The 6,961-nt window shown below is 33.7% G+C and overlaps 1 protein-coding gene and 2 long non-coding RNA genes across 4 annotated transcripts in view; 1 reads left to right on the forward strand and 2 right to left on the reverse strand.

The window, feature by feature from the left end:
* LOC106470970 (zinc finger protein 239-like) overlaps positions 1-1,308 on the reverse strand; it is a 5,056-nt gene extending 3,748 nt beyond the window's left edge. Inside the window, exon 1 of the mRNA XM_022399612.1 lies at positions 1,040-1,308. The gene's annotated coding sequence lies outside the window, so the exon portion shown is untranslated. The remainder of the gene's footprint in view (positions 1-1,039) is intronic.
* A 3,876-nt stretch (positions 1,309-5,184) lies between these two features.
* Positions 5,185-6,955, reverse strand: LOC111088738. Its single transcript, XR_002613166.1, has 2 exons — positions 6,737-6,955; positions 5,185-5,708 (listed from the first exon to the last, which is right to left on the reverse strand). It is a non-coding gene; the product is annotated as an uncharacterized LOC111088738 (long non-coding RNA).
* LOC111088740 lies at positions 6,445-6,878 on the forward strand. 2 transcript variants are annotated; one of them, XR_002613167.1, is made up of 3 exons: positions 6,445-6,510; positions 6,699-6,792; positions 6,840-6,878. It is a non-coding gene; the product is annotated as an uncharacterized LOC111088740 (long non-coding RNA). The 2 variants fall into 2 exon arrangements; XR_002613168.1 differs by lacking the exon at positions 6,445-6,510 and adding an exon at positions 6,616-6,651.
* Positions 6,956-6,961: the final 6 nt, after the last annotated feature.

The raw sequence follows: 6,961 nt of genomic DNA on the forward strand, positions 1-6,961 counted from the left end.
ATGGACAACATTGGTCCTCTTAGGTTGTTCTTGCACACCTAAGCTTGAGATAATTAAAAATCTAAACCCATCCTTTATTTTGCAAGAAATCATTAATTCCCTTCTTAAGCTCTTGTAAAATGTTGGACTCCACTACTACCTGTGGCAACTCATCCCATAAGTCAATAACCTTGTTAGTGTTAAAAGCATAAAACTTTCTTAACTGGAGCCTAGTCTGTTTTTTCCAAATCTTAAACTTGGAGTATCTGAGCCACCTTCAAACATTCAAGAAATTGATCATATTTGCTACATACAAACTGACACATGAGTATACATTAAAGATATGAATCTCCCACATCACACATTAAGAAAATTATGAACATACAAGCTTATATTTCTATAAAAGAACAAAATAATGCAATATAGTCCTGTATCATGACTTATCACAATATTTTGCAATAGTTTTTCCAGTATTTTTTTCTCTCAGTAAAACACCTATTAGATTCTAATATACTGATTTACACCATGTATTGATGTGATCCAAGACTACAACTTTTACATTTTTAACCAAATGTTATTTTATGGGGACAAAATACTTACATATACATATCACAAAAGCATTGTACACAACACAATTTTGGCAGCTTTGGGATTGAAGAGTTTATCTTTCAATTTAATTTTATATGATACAGCAACAGAAGGTCAAAAACTTGTTTTTAATTAACTGTAACATTAATTCTTGAAATCTATGGATAATAACTATCAATTAAAAATAACACAGGTATATCTGTTTGAAACATGTATTTATTTTGGCAGTACAATAGAAATACACCGTAGTTTAGAGTGATATATGCAACTTAACTTATATTAACTTAAGCTGAATTTACTTTCTAAGTTTCTTAAGACAACTGTCACACTGCAGCTATCAATAATTACAATATTCTGTTCATAATCTTAGTCCTAAGAGTAAAAGTACTGTCTTGCGTTTGAGCTCGTACCAGTACTATTATTAATGTAGTAAGCAGTCTATCAAACAATTATTTAAGATGTAATAACTAACCTTCAAAGCCTACAGATATGGCCCCAGACTCTGTAGGAACGCAAAAATGTTTTCCCTATATTGATTTGTTCGTTCACTATGTCTGTCGGCAAAAGAACGATCAAACAACCTAGACGTCATCAAATGCAACCCCCCTCCCTTTGGTAAAAATAAAACCTAAAACATCAATACAAATTCAGTACTACCTTCGTTTACTCTGGAGATCAAAGATAAAACTCTCATCAAATATATCTGAAGCAATAATAACAAACAGCATCTTCAATGAACGTTTATTAAATAAAAAATTTAAAATAAACGAAATGAAAAATAAAAAAAATTGACGCAACCTTTTTTTTTAACCTAACCTAAGCTTAATGTTTTTATGTACATGCCGAAGCCGGAGCAACAAAAGAGACATCTGTGAATTCTTTTTTGAGGAAAAAAAAGTATTGTAGGCAAGGATTATGAGTTAAATTATAGCTTTATATTTTACTTACAATAATTAATCCTTTTTTAACAAACACAATCGTCATAATATATTCACTAAAATGTAGCCACTAACTGCATTTCGTGTTATTAAATTAATTCTGTAAGCATAACACAATGTATATTTTTTCACAACATTGTGACAAGTAAACACTTAAAAGCAAGCAAAGGATATTCTGATATTTGAATTATTTATAGCGAAGACAAAAAACTCGTTAGGCAAAAAGTATGAATTTATTCAATTGGTGGCAATTAACAAATATCAATGCTAAAACATAATCATGAAATCGAACAACTGGCAATTACATTTCTTATATATTTGAATAACTGCACGGATTTTCTGATACATTTGCTTTGTAACAATACATTCATGTCTACGTCCTTAAAACAGTATTTTGTATGTACTTGTTTTTTGGAGGGGTTCGCGCAAAGCTACTGGGCTATCTGAGCTAGCCGTCCCTAATTTTGAAGTGATAGTCTTGAGAGAAGACAGTTCCTCAACACCACTCACAGCCATCACTTGGGCTACTCTAATCGAATAATAGGATTGACCGTCACATTATAATGCCATCACGGCTGAAAAGGCGAGCATGTTTGTCGATGAGTTTCGATCTCGCAACCTGCATATCGCTAGTCGATCGCCCTAACCACTAGATCGGCTGTATAAGGCCTTAACGAAGGAACTATCTTCAACTTCTCCCTGGCAACTGAAAATCAATCCTACATTATGACATTGTTTTAAGAGTTTTAGCTTTAATGAACTGCTCCTGCTTATTTCAAGAGTGTGAAGACATTTCAGTTTCTGCACTGAGGCCTTCTTTACATATACCAATACGTTTAACTTCTTCCGCGGAGCTCTCTCTTTTGGTAAGAGAGATATAAAATAGAATGCATGCGGCAAGTAAGAATATTTCGGAGTAAATTATCCAAGACATATATTGAGATGTTTTTTTATAAATCTATCACTTTGATGAAATAAAGGTACTATGTTCATATATAGTTTTCGAGGCATAATTATAATAATGACGAATTTTAAATAAGCCTAATCCTATCGCTTATGAAATATACTTCTAAGATTGATATTTGGTTTTACTATTAGCGCTTATAATAAACTCTCATTTTAATCCAGTTTGAAAGGCGTACATACTGAACTAAACTGAAGATTTTTTGTTGTTGCTTTAAATTCGACATTTTTACGACAGCTAGATTCATTCCAAGATCTTGAGCATTTTTTATCTTAAAAGTTACCGTTGGGATATTGTTACGACAGCGGAAGTCACGTGACCCTGGTAACACGTCATGAGATTCTCGAAGGATCGTGACTTTTCATGGCAACTCTAGTCTTTTCTAGGCGCTCTCTATTTCAGTATATAAGCCCGGCAAATAATAATAGCAGATAGAGACAGATAATTGAGTCAAGCGAGCGGTAGTGACCGTAAGTAAAGTGCGTGAATCGTGTGAATTATAGCGTGTGTTTAAGTTAAAGTAACTGTGGAAATTCTGTGTATTGTAAAGTTGTATTGAGAAAGAATAAACTTGTATCGTTGAAGTTCCTCGGGAATAATTTATACCGGAAATTAACAAACGAACAGATACGCAACAATATAATGTTTGAAGCGAAATGATAAACTGCATAATCAAGATAGTACTGTTACGCCTCCAGTCGTTAGTTAATTTTCCGTAAATTTGTACCGACGAAACTTTAGCGACACAAGTCCTTTCTTAAATAAAAATGGTTTATTCTTTCTGAATATAACTTTGCGATACACTTAATTTCAACAGTCGCGCTATAATTCTCAACGAACTTCTCACGTGCTTAACAATATTCTCTCTGACTGCAGTTCAATTACTCATTGTTCAGTCACGTTGTGACCATCTTATATATACCAGACTACCCCCAATCTAGTAGCCTCCCGATAATTCACGAAGGTTCGAGAAGGACGTGGCGTGATACTAGTCACGTGACCTCGCTGACGCAACAGTACTAAAAGACATTCTCTGCATAAAACAATTTTTAGTTTTACATTATCTTCGTAAAACATCATTGACTAATATTTACACGTGTGGATAATGCAGTTAACCCAACTGCTGGATTGTCTGTCGTGTTTATATTGTGCCCACAGTTACACAACAGGCTATCTGCACTGTACTCATCTCTGGTTCTGAAAATCGAATTTTAGTGTACAAGTTCTCAAGCTTACACCTGAGGGGCATGTGGCCTCAGCTGAAAGTGCGAAGTTTGGTTGCCTACATATTATAGTCTCAAACCTTGGACCTTCCAATACACATCCAAGGATGCTAACCAACAGTCCATGCCCGCTCCTCAGGGCTGTTGACAAGGACATAGTATAGCGGTAAAGTTCGTCTGTCGTATGCTTTTCTTGTGTTTTTCAAAATCAAAATTCTTTCATCCAAGGCCCCAACATTTTCGCATTACTGGTGTCAATTGTTCAACCCTCTTATATTTGGTGACCATATCAAGTTAAAAGCATTTTACCAAATATCATCTACCAGATTTATTTTTATTAAAAAATCACTCAAGAAATAACAACACTTAGATAATGTTCTAAACCTAAATGTACTTTCGGAAGTCATCAATTTAAAACATTCCTCCATATAAATTTACTTCGACAGTACTTCAACCTAACAGTTAGTGTGTTTGTTTTCTACATTACACATACAATGTCATTTACTTTCGTTAACAGTATTAGTTATATAATATCCTGAATGTCATCACTTTTTAACATTATTCTATAATTTTATTATAGAGGTTTTTGTTTTTTTTGCATTGTTAGCTTAATATATGTATTTAGGACTAACCTAAATCTTCTCAGCAGGCTGAACCTCGTGCGATATTACTGGGATTATGACCGACAAATATTGCTTACAGCAAGGGTACCCAACTGATGAAACAACGCATTCCAATTTTTTATAAATAGAAACGGAAGTAAATAATATTTAATTAGCTACACTGATAGTTGATTTTTAGTTTCACTCTAAGTGGAGAGATGGCTCTGATCGGAAGTTAATATTAATTTACTATATGCCACTGGCATTGTTATGTTTATCAGTTGAACCCGAGTTTTCAATTACTGAAATATTTATTCCAAGTCTTTAATGACATAAAAAGTCAGCAGAATTTTTCACTATTTAAGAAAACAGTTGAGCAAGTTTTCTAAAATTTGAAACAAGTATTGAATTTATTTTATCCAGTTAAACTCAAACACCAGGTAACATTTTAAAACATTCAGGGTTTTTACGAAACTTTTGCTCACCAGCGAACCTACACAGTTATCGCTAATTAAACACTTGTTGATAAGAGTACTAACAAATGCTGTCAATGTTCTCGAGTTCAAGTAATCTTGTGAAATTATCTTAAAAAAGAACACATTCAAAAATATTTTTTCCTGTAATTTAAATATAATCAAAAAGCCTTTTTAAAAATGTTTTCCACTTTTAAATATAAATACTTTGTTTTCAAAAAATGATGATTCTACAGAGGCAGTACAAGATTACTAGTTCAAAGCTGTAGTTCACTTGGAACACCGAGATGTAATAATAATAAAAAAAGACACAAATATTTTTAGAATAATTTTTACTTTATTGAACTGAAAAGAATTGGCACCCAATAAAAAAATTAAAGTTATAAAAGTAAACACATGGTAAAAGTTTCACACGTGTTTTTTTTTTTTGTAGGTTTAGTGTTAGTTCACTACATCTTTAATTGGAAATATTTTAGCTCACTATAAACTTATATTTGCAAGAATCTGACTAATTAAATAATACTGTATTTAATTTACTTTAATGGTCATTGAATAGGTTTATAAACTTATACGCCATAATTCAGATTTCTTGGCTGATTAATAGATTTTAATTATTGAAATAAAATTATCAATCATTAAACAAAAAAAAAGCAATATTTTGATGACACTTCAGAATAGAACAATACAAGATAATCTGAATAACACATCAAATTTCCTATTTGTGATAGCGACTATAGATTATAGTTTTTCCAACAAATATATTTATTTTACAAATAATCTTTGAGGCCAATTTGTACATTGTGAAAGTTAGATTACTCAAGCAGTTCATCTCCTTCCTGCATCTCCTTTAAACTGATTACTTCCAGCTGACCTTTTCCTTTAGTCTCTGTTCTGACAAAGTCATCCAATTTCCTAAAATTCCCTGGATCGGTTGAGAATACCTTAAAAAAATTACAAGTAGTTACCATAAAAAAATAAGACAATACACGGTAATGGAAATAAACGTCAAACACACAAGTAATATTACATACGGAAGACACAAACAAATGGTAATGGCAACAAGATGGTGAATTTATTAAAGAAAAGTATCACAGAAAATAAGTTATACAATGCGTTAGGGTTTTGTACACGAGCCTTTCTGTACTACACCTTGTTTTCACGCTGCCATACAGTTCATCAACGTAAACTTGTAAAACGTTAAAAGGAGATTCTGTTTTGGATTAACTGAGATATTTCGGCAGAAACAAAAAGAAAGTTGAAGGAAATATATCAAAGTTTGTCATAAATCTGTGATTAGTTGTAGGACAGCAAGTTTCTTTGACTTTTTTGTTTTCCCTGAAATGCTATAATAGGCTCACTGTTTCAAGGTCACCATTCTCCTACAATATCGTGTATATACTCCAACCATTTCAAGGCCACAATTACAAATGAACATTGTGCATCCTGCCTTACCCTTTTAAGGTCACCATTCTCTAGGAGTATCGTGCATCTAGTCTTACCATTTCGAGGTCACCATTCTCTAGGAGTATCGTGCAACTAGCCTTACCATTTCAAGGTCACCATTCTCTAGGAGTATTGTGTATCTAGTCTTACCATTTCCAGGTCACCATTCTCTAGGAGTATTGTGTATCTAGTCTTACCATTTCCAGGTCACCATTCTCTAGGAGTATCGTGCATCTAGTCTTACCATTTCGAGGTCACCATTCTCTAGGAGTATCGTGCAGCTAGCCTTACCATTTCGAGGTCACCATTCTCTAGGAGTATCGTGCATCTAGTCTTACCATTTCGAGGTCACCATTCTCTAGAAGTATCGTGCAGCCAGCCTCACCATTTCGAGGTCACCATTCTCTAGAAGTATCGTGCAGCTAGCCTTACCATTTCGAGGTCACCATTCTCTAGGAGTATTATGTTTCTAGTCTTACCATTTCAAGGTCACCATTCTCTAGGAGTATTATGTTTCTAGCCTTACCATTTCGAGGTCACCATTCTCTAGGAGTATCGTGCAGCTAGTCTTACCATTTCGAAGTCACCATTCTCTAGGAGTATTATGTTTCTAGTCTTACCATTTCAAGGTCACCATTCTCTAGGAGTATCGTGCAGCTAGCCTTACCATTTCCAGGTCACCATTCTCTAGGAGTATCGTGCAGCTAGCCTTACCATTTCCAGGTCACCATTCTCTAGAAGTATCGTGCAG

Source organism: Limulus polyphemus, unplaced genomic scaffold, assembly GCF_000517525.1.
Source record: "Limulus polyphemus unplaced genomic scaffold, Limulus_polyphemus-2.1.2 Scaffold4328, whole genome shotgun sequence".
NCBI lineage: Eukaryota > Metazoa > Arthropoda > Merostomata > Xiphosura > Limulidae > Limulus > Limulus polyphemus.